Genomic DNA, 12,938 nt, shown 5'->3' with positions numbered 1-12,938 from the left:
AGTTACATATGCATATTTATCTCTCTCATGTGTTACTGTTAGCCAGCATTAGCTAGTCTCTCTTATTGTCCCTATTAAAAAGAAATGGAAACAGATTTATAATTGTCTCTAGGCATATTTGTATACTTTTATACTGGGGTATAGATACAACTGTGGTCTCCTTAATATTTGCCATTTCCCACAAATGAAAAGATTAACCACCATGAAGCTCAATTTAGATAAGAATTTAAACCCAGACTGGGATAAAATGAATTGTTTCCCCAGTAGCACAATCATTTATCATCAGACAGGGCAATGAATGTTGCTTTGTAAGAGCTGTTTATGGAGAAATGTGCCCTTTGGGGCATATTATTATGACCAGAGCTTTGAATGAATGAAATTAGCACTATATATGAAATGAGTCGGCCTATTCCAAGGCTCTGTACGTGCTTTAGTCTCCTCCTGGAAGATTCTTACCTGAAACGCCAATATTCTGTCTTAATACTGGGAGATAATGAGAAGACAGGAGACCTTGGAGAAGATAATGGGGAAAATGGAAGGAAAAGGGAAAAAGGGCCAACCAAGGGCAAGGTGCATGGATGGTATCCTTGAAGTGACTGGCTTGACCTTGAAGGAGCTGGGGGTGGCCATGGCCAACAGGGAGCTCTGGTATGGGCTGGTCCATGAGATCACAAAGAGTTGGAAGCGACTGAAAGAATAAACAAACTGGGAGATAGACTTCAGAATGTCATATCACGGCACGAATTTTTTTTTACTGCAAGTGGCAAATTTGAGAAAAGACATTGAAGAATTTGGCTAAAGGTTTAAAAGAAATTTTATCCAAATTAAAGATGAATGAATCTGTTAAGTGTGGTCTCTTAGTTTCCCAATCTTCATTCAGCTCATTCCCAATTTGGAGATTATCTCCCATGTTTAAGTACATTTCTTGGAATACTTGCATCAGTATGCTTTTTACATTGAACCCTATATCTCCCAAAGAAACCATCTTACTTCTAAATCAGTGTCTGTTGTCAGTAATAGATTATCTAAGAACAAGCAAATTGAAGCTTAATTCAGACAAAACAGAGGTGCTATTGGTCAGCCAGAAGGATTCAGGCCACAGCTACGGTATACTGACCATTTAGGTCAGTGTGAGGTTGTTGACTGTTGACTGGGACTGCTTCTAGGGAACAAATATCACCTTGCTGAAATGTGGAAGGGAAGGATTGTATCTCACCTGCTCTCTATCCCACCGTCTCTCTCAGGAGGAAGATTTATTGGTGGCTACCCCTAGGCTTTGAAACTCCCTTCCAACAGAAGTTTGATCTGTTTCTGTTGGTTTTTTTTTTTTGCTAGCAGCAAAGGTTTTCTTGTTTGAACAAGCCTTCAGCCATGACTGATCAAGGTGCAGTGATATGCAATTGGGTGTGCTATGTTTTAGTATGTGATGTGTATTTAATTGTTTTACTGTTTTAAAAGTATTTTAATTGAATGTTTAGCTGAATGCTTTTTAACTTTTGTTCTCCTTATTGTTTTAGATGTATAATTTAAATTACATTTTGCTTGATGTCCCATTTGGTAGAAAAGTGCCATGTAAACAAACAAATTTCTATGCAATTTTGCCTAACATTCAAATTTTGGAAAATTATTCCCAACATATAATGCATTTCAAATATAATTTTCAGAATCACATCCACTGTTGGATGCATTTTTGGTTGGAGGATTCTAAAATATCAGTAAATGAAAACCTCAAAGGATAATTGATTTGAAATGTGAAATCAGGCAAATCTATATTAAAATGCAAGCTAATCCCTAATGCGTATTATTCATATTTTATTTTTACTGCAAATGGCAAATTTAAGAAAAGAATGAAGTTGGCCTTGTATGAACAGTTGTTGACAGAATTTTTCAATGCTGATTTTTTAAAAGGCAAGCTAGTACAGTGATCCCTCAACCTACGAGAGACCTAACATATGAATTTTTCAAGGTACGAGCCATTGCTCGGCACGTTTTTCACTTTGAGATGCAGCAGCAATTCTAGTTATGAACTACATGCCTGGTGTCTGGCAGAGGATGAGAAACTGTGCCCCACCAGGCCCTGCTTAAGATGGTGGGTATTCTTGCGCTAACGCTACCTCTTGAAAGAGAGGCAACCCAAGGTAGCGCTAGTGCAAGAGTACCTAACATCTTAAGCAGGGACATCTTACGGCCTTTGCCAGGCCTTCTCTTTTGCCAGGTGCCAGGTACACAGCTTGCCCCAGACCTAGTGCAGGGCCTGCTTGTAGTCTTTGGCATACTGACAGAAATGGTCCTCCACCAGGCTCCAGATGCACGGCTTGCCCCAGGTACAGCACGGGGGCCTGCTTGTGGCCTTTGGTGGAGCAACAGATGGAGAAGCCCTGTGGAGCCCTCTCCATCAGGCACTGTAGAGAGGCCTCCAACTCAGCCTCCAACAGGTAGTGTAACTGACAAGGCCTCCAAGGGAGGGAGGAAGGGAGGGAGGGAGGGAGGGAGGGTGGCGACTAAAATTGTTCTTTTTATGGTAATTCATTCTGTGACTGAGCTCTTAATGGGGGAGATTGTGTTTAGGGGTCTGGAATTGATTAATTGAATTTCAGTTCATTTCAATGGGAACATTTGCTTTGACATATGAGAAAACTGAGTTGCGAGCTTGGTCACAGAACGAATTAAAGGTATCGCTGTCATCCATATACTGGCTCCTTTCCTCTGTCTAGTTCTGCCGTTTCTTGTTTTCCATTTTTCTTTTTTCGTGTTAACCTTGCTAACAAGAACTCAGAGTACAGGAATGTGGCATAAAGGAACGAGGAGCACAGGGGAAAAAGCAGGGATTTTTGTATGTGTGTTTGGCAGGGTGTTTGTGGGGGCGGGCAGATTTCTTTTCTTAATTCTCTACTTCATTCTAAACTATATTCTGCTAAAATGGATGGTGAGAAAACTCATGCATACATCTGCAACAATTGAAGAATATTTGTACCCTTGCCCAAGGATGTAGTTATCTATACTTGTAGCAAGTGTAACTTAGTGGCCCTTTGGAAGAGAAGGTCTAGTGCCTTGGGGCCCATGTATCCATGCTCTAATATATTAGGGAAGAATAAATTGCCTTGGATCCAGCACAGCAGACTGTCTTGCAGGAAAATTGCAGAGAGAATCTCTCTGAGAGGAAGGTCATTCCCTAAACACAGGAGGTAGACACTTGGAGGAATGTTAAGAATAGAAGAACCAGGAGATTACACGGAATCTCAAAGCTATGGGCAGGAAGACCAGTTTGTAATTTCGTCTCTCCTCCCAGTTCAAGGACACTGCCCAGGAATGGAGAGAAAGAGGAGTAAATAACTGGCTTTGCAGATAGTGCCGCCAGAAACTATTTGGCTTCCTGAAGCATGGTCTGAAATTTAATGAAGTTGAGCTTCTGTCAAGGGATGGCCTGCACCTCACAGGAGTCTTTTTGCTAAGAACCTCACAAAACTGATCAGGAGGGCTTTCAACTAAGTTACCTGGGAAGGAGTCAGCATTTGGGTAGGCAGGTGTATTAGGGAGAGAATCCCCCAGCTGTTATAGAAACGGGCAAGAAGTACAACAGGGAGGATTTCACATAGAGGAGATGGCAGAATTGCTTTCTGCTGCACTAGAGATTAGGACGTGGAGCACTGGATTATGGATTATGGCAGGTCTAGATTCTATCTTAACTATGCCATATTACTATATTCTGAATCAGGTGGAGGGAAAATTCAGCCCCTGTGCCATGTACAATTTTAACTTTCTCTTTTTTATCATTTCAAAAAGGTAATGTCTCTGTTTGAGTTCAGAAAGATGAAAAATCACCCTAAAATAGCCCAAATGGCTTCAAAATCATTTCAGCTACGGCAGTTGTTGGATTCCCCCCTCCTCACAATGTAATACACAAGGCTTACATGATGCAGTCATATTTCTGCTTGCCTACAGAAGTCCATTCAAGACTGTTTCAAATATACGAAGATTAAAATGGAACTTCCTTATTTGTTTTAGAGCAGCAATCTCTAACACGGAGTAAGCAAATCTGCATTGTCTTTTTAAGTATAAAAATAGTTATACCTCCAGTCCCCTACCTCTATAACCAACATAAATTGGCCTGTTTATGGACCAATGCTTAGCTTTCAGAGACTTCTGGAAATATGTTTAATATCTGGATATCAATTTACATTCATTTCTGATTTTTAAAAAACCCCGGACTTATTTGTTGTGCTTTTTTTAACAGATTATGTGTTACCTATTCTCCAGAGTGCACCCAACTGTTGATACCAACTAGAATAAACCCTTCAAATACACTACTTAATGGACATCAAGACTTATATAAATCATGTTGATTTAATGGGCCTATTTTACTTAGGATAAACAGCAAAACTTAGGGCATTTCATTTACTGAAGAATCCACTTGAATTGTAATTTATGTAATGGTTGAAGCATGACTTTTCTGTCACACTATCATGCAACCTGTTATCCAATTGCAGTCTGTATATTTCAGTTTGTCACCATGTTGGTGCTATGCAACACCAGAAACCTCAACACACAGGCAATAGATGAATTAAGACAATTCCAATGTATAATTGCTATGCAGTGACTTCTGTGTCAATCCATCCAATCTCCATTTACTGTGTAATAGTTACTGCAACCCATGGGGATCTATTGATGGGGAAATAGTTAATTGGACTTTCCACTCCCTCCGGTCTTGTGGCAAAGATTGCTTGTATGAGGTGGGATGGCACCATCAGCCATCTGCTTTCCAAGTAACAGGGAACAGATTCCTGTTAACTGCAGCAGCAGCTGATTGGGAATTGATGAAGTTTCACTAGGAGCAATATAAAGATCATGAATACAAAATATTAGGCATGGGCGAAAATTCCGTAAATCTCGGTAATCATTATAAAATCATATTTATTCCTACTTGCGAACGTGGTTCTGAGGATTATTGCGCCAGATCTAACCCGCGATTTCGAACCATTATAGACAATTTTTTGTAAATTTTTTTTTGTAATTTTATCGGTAATAAATAAAGCCATTTTTAATGCAACAAACCAAACTTGTTTTGGAGGGAAGTGCAGCCTAGCTTGCCTCCCTGACCAATCACAGTGCACATTCATTTTAAGGGGAGGGGTTTGTATGTCCTTCATGTCCCTCCGTACATGCCTCGAAAAGCGCCTGTGGAGCACCATGAGTCTGCATTCGTGTCAGGACGTTGGAGAGGGAGGTTGGGGCTGGCTGGCTGGCTGTGCTGTGTGGGTGCGGCGGGAGGCTATTTCTGCTGCGACATAGCCTTGCAGCGCCTTGCAGCATGGTGCCATTGCTGCCTGAGTTCCTGCCTGGCCTTGGGGTCCGGGCAGCCTTTGAAGAAAAGGGAGTGTTTGAATGGGAAACGGCAAGGGGGTCTTTATAAATAAATAATTAGGAGAAGTTAACTAAAGAAAAGTTTTAGTTTTGATAAGAAAGGTGTGGGTTGGGACTGGGAGGGAGAGGAGTGTGACACATTTTTAAAAATTTAATAGCATAGGCTATAGCCCTAGGCGGGGGCCGGGGCACTCAAACACCAAGTGTGCCCTCCTCGTTTTGCATGTGTTTGGGTGGGTCTGGGTAAAGCAAAGAATCTGCCAAGTTACATTCTCTGCCTGGGTGTTTGCTTGCGTGGGGTGTGTAGTCCTATAAGATCCATCATCGCTCCAGAATCACAGTCATCGGTGGCCCACTCCATCAGGAGTGGGCTCCAAGTTACATTCTCTGCCTGGGTGCAAAAAAGCAAGTCCCTTACCTGGTTTGTGTGTGTTTGCTTGCATGGGGTGCAGTCCTACAAGACCCATCGCTTATATAAGTTATGAAAATTCACCAAAAATCAGAGGATAAGGGAAACTTTCTGAAATTTGGTGAGCTAGCAGTGTTAAATGTGTTCTACCACTTTGATCAGGATAGCTCAAAAATGAGGGTGGGAGAGTCCTCTAAAGTTCCTCCAGCGGTGTTTTTCGCTATTGCGCATGCATGTCTGCCATTAATGAATTAATTATGAATATTCTGAATTTTCATAAAATTTCAATTTTTTTTCAAAAATCGGAAAATTACTTTAGAAATGAAGCGCCAGCACCCCCTACTTTTGGAGCGAGTATTGAACCATTTTTTTCATGGATCGCACATGCCTACAAAATATTCATGAGTACTCAACTTTAGATTATGCATTTATAACTACCAAGCAGGATTCTGGCCATTGCTTTTATACTTGTGCTTTTGAGATTCCCTGGAAACAAAAAAAGGCCATCTTCTTGTTTAAAAGAATTTAAGAGAAATTTTGTGATTGTCCTGTTCTTTTGAATGCTAACACAATGATAGCCGACAGTGTAAATTTTATTATTTGGACTCCCAAATCCATGTTAACTAGTATTCAAAACACTTTTAGGTCATTTTTATTATAGCTACACTTTTTCCTCATCCTTAAATTATTTAGTCCTCTTACAGCAACAATAATAGTTTCTAAGATGTAATTGAGAGCAACCTATATGCGAGCAGAGGAGATCCTTTATAAATAATGCATATACAGCAGTAAACAGGGCAAAACAACTTTCTGGGTCCATTCTTAGGAAAAATTTTTAAAAGAACACCCATAAACCCTGCAGCAAGAATGATAAAAAACAACAACATATCTTTAACTCTCATGTCTTCATCTTTCCAGAGTGATGACTATTTGGCTTTTTCTCTTTTCCCAGAGAGAGAAGCACAGCCTTTCTCTAGTTTGGGATTCTCTTTGTGGGTCCTTTCCCTGCCATAGTCAACTCTATCATTAATTATGATGACAGGAAACACCATAGGAATAGGATGATTTGAGTCATTGCCTGACAGTGGACCAATAACTGCTGGGAGTTTATGGCCCCCTTCACTCAACACTTCTGTTGGGAAGATATTTATTTTAATGGTTTGTCTTTCTTTACAGAGAACCCTCAGAGCAATCATGCTGTGAAGTGATTAGAGGTGGCCACTTAACACATGGCTAAAAAGAGGCTAAAAGATTTGCCTATGGTAATTTATATGTCTCTGTGCAAATTTTGAATTAATTATCATTGTATAACTATAATTAGATCTCACCACTATAGAAAGGACTTGCTGTATGCTTGCTTAATCTGCTGTCTAAGTGCTCATTGTTGAAGTGCATGATGCCTTTAATATGGGGAAGCATAGCCACTTGGCTTCACCCTATGCTGACCCTATGGTTTTCAACAGAACACAGAAAGCCTCCCGTGTTCCGAGTAAAGCGCCTTAGGATGCTTGTGCCCCACTTGAGCCACGGAGCATCGCTAGATGTGAGCCTGCATTATCTGATAAGTGACGGGGGGTGGGGGGGGAGGCTCCGTGGCCCACTTGGGGCGAAAGCATGTTATAACACTTCCAAAGACCTGTGTGATGAAATCATAGAACTTGGAAAAGCTGCTATGAAAGAATTACACAAGCTCCTGGTTGTAATGATATATCATTAAATACTAATATTAGTCTCTTACATTTCTGATTTCTATGTATGGTTTTGAAAGCTGGAATATGAAGAAAGCTGATAAGAAGAAAATCAAACAATTTTAAATGTTGTGATGCCTCATGGGCCCTGTAGTCCTGTTCCTAGTACTATTGTGACAGATGAAGACGAAAACATGGGGTTTTCGCCGGTTCAACAAGAGCTGGAGTCTCTTCACCTGCCGGATATTGATGTTTGCCCTCAAGAATTCAGTAAAACAGGCCTTGGGCAGAACTCCCCTCCGTTTCCCAGGAAATAATTTTATTCTAAAGACAGAGGAGTCAGAGAAGCCCAGCGGAGGAGTTTGCGGATTGCAGCCAAACAACAGACTGATTAGGCCTGCTTCCCTTGGGATAATCTAAGGAGTCTTGCATCTGGACAGAGTTGGGTTTCGTTTCTTGTTCTCTAGGGAAAGAGATTTGTTGGCGGGAAACGAGACCCAATATAGGTGGTTGACACGGGAGATTCTTTGCAGAGTCAATTGATCAGCTTCAGGAGAGAGATCGTGTGTGGACTTCGTAACCCCAGTTCCTTGCTTCCCGGATCAAGCTTCCAAGCCTTTGCCTGGCCTTGCTGTGTAACCACGGACGCTTCATGTTTCATGTTTTGCCCTGTTCCACGGAAGCTCCACGCTTCATGTTTTGCCCTGTTCCTGGTCACGGACCTAGCCAAGAATCAAGTTTATTTCCAGCCTTGTTATCAAGCTTCATTGGACTCTAAGACTCTGACATTTCCCCACACTATTGCTTGGCAAAGTGTGTGTTTCGGTCAAGTGGATTAAAACTTTGAACTCTAATATCAATTATTGGACAATACATTTTTGGACTATATTTGACCTCATTTGAAAGGTCTGCTTCTGAACTATATTCTTCACTTGTTTTTATTGCTTTTATATGTTTCCTTAATAAAGATATTAGATAGAGATTGGCCTCCGTGTATGCTTTTTGGTGCCCAGCAGCCAGGGTTCTGACAAATGTGGTGCTTGAGATGAGTTCTGTGGATACCATGGACTGTTAAAAATAAAAATAAATGTGCATTAGAACAAATCAAGCCTAGATGGCTAACCTGAAATTGCCATTCTTTGATCATATCATGAGAAGAAATGACCCATGAGAAAAGACAATAATGACTGGTAGGGTAGAACAGGGCTTCTTAAACTTTTTTCACATGCAGCCCTTTCCATTTGAGAAATGTTATGTGACCCCAGGTATATAGGTATATAAAATAGGTATAAAAACCAAACATGTACTGATAAGAAATCATCATTTGCAGGGTTCACTGTAGAAACTAATTTTGGTTTTTGTAGAGTACCTGAAGCATTTTCTACAGAGTCCACTGTGAATATTGCATGTTGTTGCTAATAGATTTGTGTAAATGGGTGTTGTGATCCCTAACATTGAGCTAAGGGGACCCCATTTGGGACCAGCACCCACAGTTTAAGAATTAGTGGGTTAGAAGGAAGTAGGAAAAGAGAAAGATCACATAGATTCAATCAAGTAAGGCACCACAGTTTTGAGTATGGAAGACCTGACCAGGCCTGTTGATGACTTTGACATCTCTCATTTGTGGGATTCACCCTAAGTCAAGTTTGACTTGATTGCAATTTTTTAAAAATACAGCTGAGCACTTGAAGAGATATCTTTCCCTTTTCCCATGTAGATTTTGTTAGTTACTTTCCATCAAGGAGACAAAATTCCTTTTTGAATTCCCATTCTTCCTTTCATTGGGTCCCACAAACCATCAGGGCCTTTGCCCACTCAAATTAATATCTTAACATTAATTTCAATGGGCATTTCTTTAATTATAGTTAACTGAGGGGCTCCTGTTTTAATGTCTGCTAACATTCCATGATGTCACTACAACTCTGTGGCAAGAAAATGCTAAAAACAAAAATATTTCCTCTAATATGTTTGTGTCTGTCTTTTTTGTTGTTTATTAGGCCTGCATGATCAATGACAAAAATGTTTCAATATTCATTACTAATTTGGGGGACAGTGAATCGTTTGTAAAGTTTTTCTAAAATATCATTAGGGGTACATGTCATGACTATAATGATATAATCAAATATTTGTTACTTTTTCGTCAAGTAAATGTGCAAGTGTGGAAGCTTTCATGAAGCTTCATTTTTAGAGCTATCGGGATGAAACTTGCTACAATGGTAAAACACATTTACCAATGTTAAACCCCCTCCCCCTCCCAAAATTTCAGAACATTTCACTTGTACATTGATTTTTGGGAATTTTAAAAAGTTTTTATGAATATTTAAAAAAAATTCAAGAGCTATATCTCTGAATTTCTGTTTTCAATTATTCAAAATAACCAGGACATCATTCCCCCCAAGTTTCAGAAAAATTTGCACATCTACTGATTTTTTAAGAGAATTTTAACCAACATAAACTTATCAGTATTATTTCACTGGAAGACCCCAGGGGCCATCCAGTCCAACCCTCTTCTGCCAGGCAGGAAAAGCACAGTCAAAGCACCCCCAACAGATGCCCATCTGAATCTTTGAAATAACAACAACAACAACAACAACTGGAAACCTACTAGGTAAACTTTGAAGTTACTGCCTCTCAATTTTGCATACCTCACAGGGTTGATTCATTTCTCAACAATCCCCTTTTATCTCAAAATCCCTTTATAGAATGAATACAGGTTTCCCTCCACCAAAACTTTCAGGGAGGAGGAGGAGGAGGAGGAGGAGGAGGAGGAGGAGGAGGCGGCGGCGGCAGCACAAGGTGGTAAGCAGAATTTTTGGAAATGTAGTTTGGGAAGGTGAGGACCCCTGTGGCAGAGAACCCAAAAGGCCCCATCCTAAACTACATTTCCCAGAATTTTGCTCGCTTCAGAATCCCAGGGCTGCCCTTGTTAAAGCCTCAATGTGAGTGTTGTTTCTGCTTGTATCTCTCTGGGCTGGCCATGTGCTGGAGGGACTTCTACCTTGCCTGGTGTAGTAAACCTTACCTATTAGGCTGGGAATGAAGCCTGGGTAACAGTGAGTGAGGCAGGCCTCCATTTTGTAGAGGAATGCCAGGCAGCCATCTTGAGTGTAGTTAGAAAGAGGGGGGAGCTTAGAGAGAGAATCCTAGGATTGGTCAGAGCAGATGGGAGGAGCCAAGTCTTAGATTGCAGAGAAAAAAAGAGCTCCAAGGCAGTTCGGTTTTGGGTTTTGGAGAGGAAAGTGTAGTTTGGAGTTTTGGTTGTGTGTGAGAGAACTGAGAGCTGTGAAACTAACAGGATAGGTTAGGCAGTTTGGATCTCTTGGGGGAGATAATTCAAGAGATTGACTCTCACTACTGGGCTGGTTAATAGAAGGACTCTAGGTTAGAGTTAATTAACAACCCAGGGGGCTATCTAGATTAGGGTATTTTTGTTAGAAACAAAAACAATTCTCTTTGAAATCTAGCCCATATCTATCCTGAATGAAGCCACGTCCCTTTATAAGTGGAATACAATTAATTCCTTGATAAACTTCTGGTTAGACTAAAAATACAAGATGGAGGTAAAAGAATCAGCTTGAGATCTGATGCTGTTAGCTTTCACCTCAAAATGTAGAATCAATTGCCTATCTCCATCTTAACAGCCAAAGAACTCCTAGCCCCTCAATGAATGGTGGAACCTTTAGTCAAAGTGCATCGAAGTGCTGCTTTGAAGGAGAAGAGACAGATAACATGGCAACCCTCATATCAGCGAAGATGTAGAGCAGGGGTCCCCAAACTAAGGCCCGGGGGCCCATTGAAGCCATTTACCCGGCCCCTGTGGCGGCACGGGGTAGGAGGGAAAAGCACACACCTTTCCTGTCTCCTCCCTCGCCTGGTGCGTGCCTTCCAAAGCTTTGCTTGTTTATAATGGTATTTTAATTATTATTTAATTAATAAATAAATAATTATTAAGGGGTGCTTTGCTAGTGCTTTTGGTGCACAAAAGCAGAAGTAGGTTGGACTAAATGGCCCAAGGGGTCTCTTCCAACCCTCTTTATTATTTTTATAATGACTATGATTAACATTGAGGCTGTATTTATTCCTGTTTTGTTATTTTTACTTCAAAATAAGATATGTGCAGTGTGTACTGCATAGGAATTTGTTCATAGTTTTTAAAAATATATATATAGTCCGGCCCTCCAACGGTCGGAGGGACCGTGAACTGGCCCCCTGTTTAAAAAGTTTGGGGACCCCTGGTGTAGAGGATTAAATTTAAGTTCTATAGTTAAGCAAAAGCATTCACTTGGAGCTAGTGTGACCAAGTTATTGGATGCAAGCATGATAGCTAGAAGTTTTTGGGAGCTGGAGTTGAAACACAACTAGTTACAGATCACCAATAGAAAATTTGATTATAGTAACCCATTATTGGTGGCTTCTAATTTGTAGGAAGGTTTTGGAAGGTATCCAAGATATTGGAGCTTTTGCCCCAAACAGGTTCAAAACTTTGGATAACTTCAGGTTTGGATAAAATTGAGAGTGGATTTGCAATTACATAAGTATTGCCATGCTGTAATATGTATTGATTCATTTTTTATGCATGAGTGTGCCACTTTTTAAAACAAAAAAAATTCATCTGAAAGAAGTAAATACATAAAATTGAAAATATAACATGCAGTTATTTGAACTAGCCCAAAATCTGTCTCATAATCCAGTAATTATCCACAGAAAAGTAGAATAACATGCAAGTAATACTTGATTAAAATATCAACAGCAGTGTGAATAAGATAAACTTTTTTTTAAGAAGACATAAAAGTATATTGACCATATAGGGATTGAGCCCATCTGCAGAAGTATAAATATCAGCTCTTTCCTCCCTCATAATATTAAAACTAGTTGCACTTGTTGTGGGTTTTACATGCTAGAAAATTCTCTTAACCAAGGCTCTCGTTTTAAAAAAATTGTTTCTCCCATCACTTTAGAAAGGAAAAAAACACCGCACACTTGCTTTCACAAGACACTGCTTTCTTTTGCTTCTGTTAATTATACTGTCATTTGCATTTTCAAAACAACAGGCTCTTTGTTGTCATTATATTTGAGCAAAATGATAATGTGCATGCATGTATATTCCCTAATTAAGCAATTCATATTTTCCCCATTTCTAATGTGGCTTGATGAACATGAAATGAGTTGTCAGCACAGGATCTTACAGCCTGAGTTGTGATAATAAAAACTGGGGCAAAGCACACTTAAAATTGCATGGCGGTTTTGGTTGACTAAAGTGTTGGACTGTTGCATCTGCCTCTAGTATGTGTGTGCCCACATTCACTGGTATAGTCACAGATGAAGGGTGGGAGGAAACAATGGTTTTGCCTCTCGCCAAATAAAAATTCTCAAACTAAAAAAATTCTCCATCCCTGAGGAAACATAGGTGGAAAGGTTGACCATATAATTGTGCTGTAGCACTAAAGATTCCTAGTGTCTAAGATCTCTGTAGAAACTTT

General features: G+C 40.1%; 1 protein-coding gene across 6 annotated transcripts in view; it reads left to right on the top strand.

The window, feature by feature from the left end:
* The window catches only part of gabrg3 (gamma-aminobutyric acid type A receptor subunit gamma3), a 506,296-nt gene that overhangs the window by 92,498 nt on the left and 400,860 nt on the right, over positions 1-12,938 (top strand). The window lies entirely within an intron of this gene.

This window comes from Anolis carolinensis, chromosome 3, assembly GCF_035594765.1.
Source record: "Anolis carolinensis isolate JA03-04 chromosome 3, rAnoCar3.1.pri, whole genome shotgun sequence".
In the NCBI taxonomy this organism is placed as follows: domain Eukaryota; kingdom Metazoa; phylum Chordata; class Lepidosauria; order Squamata; family Dactyloidae; genus Anolis; species Anolis carolinensis.
This window is presented reverse-complemented; position numbering and strand designations above follow the sequence as displayed.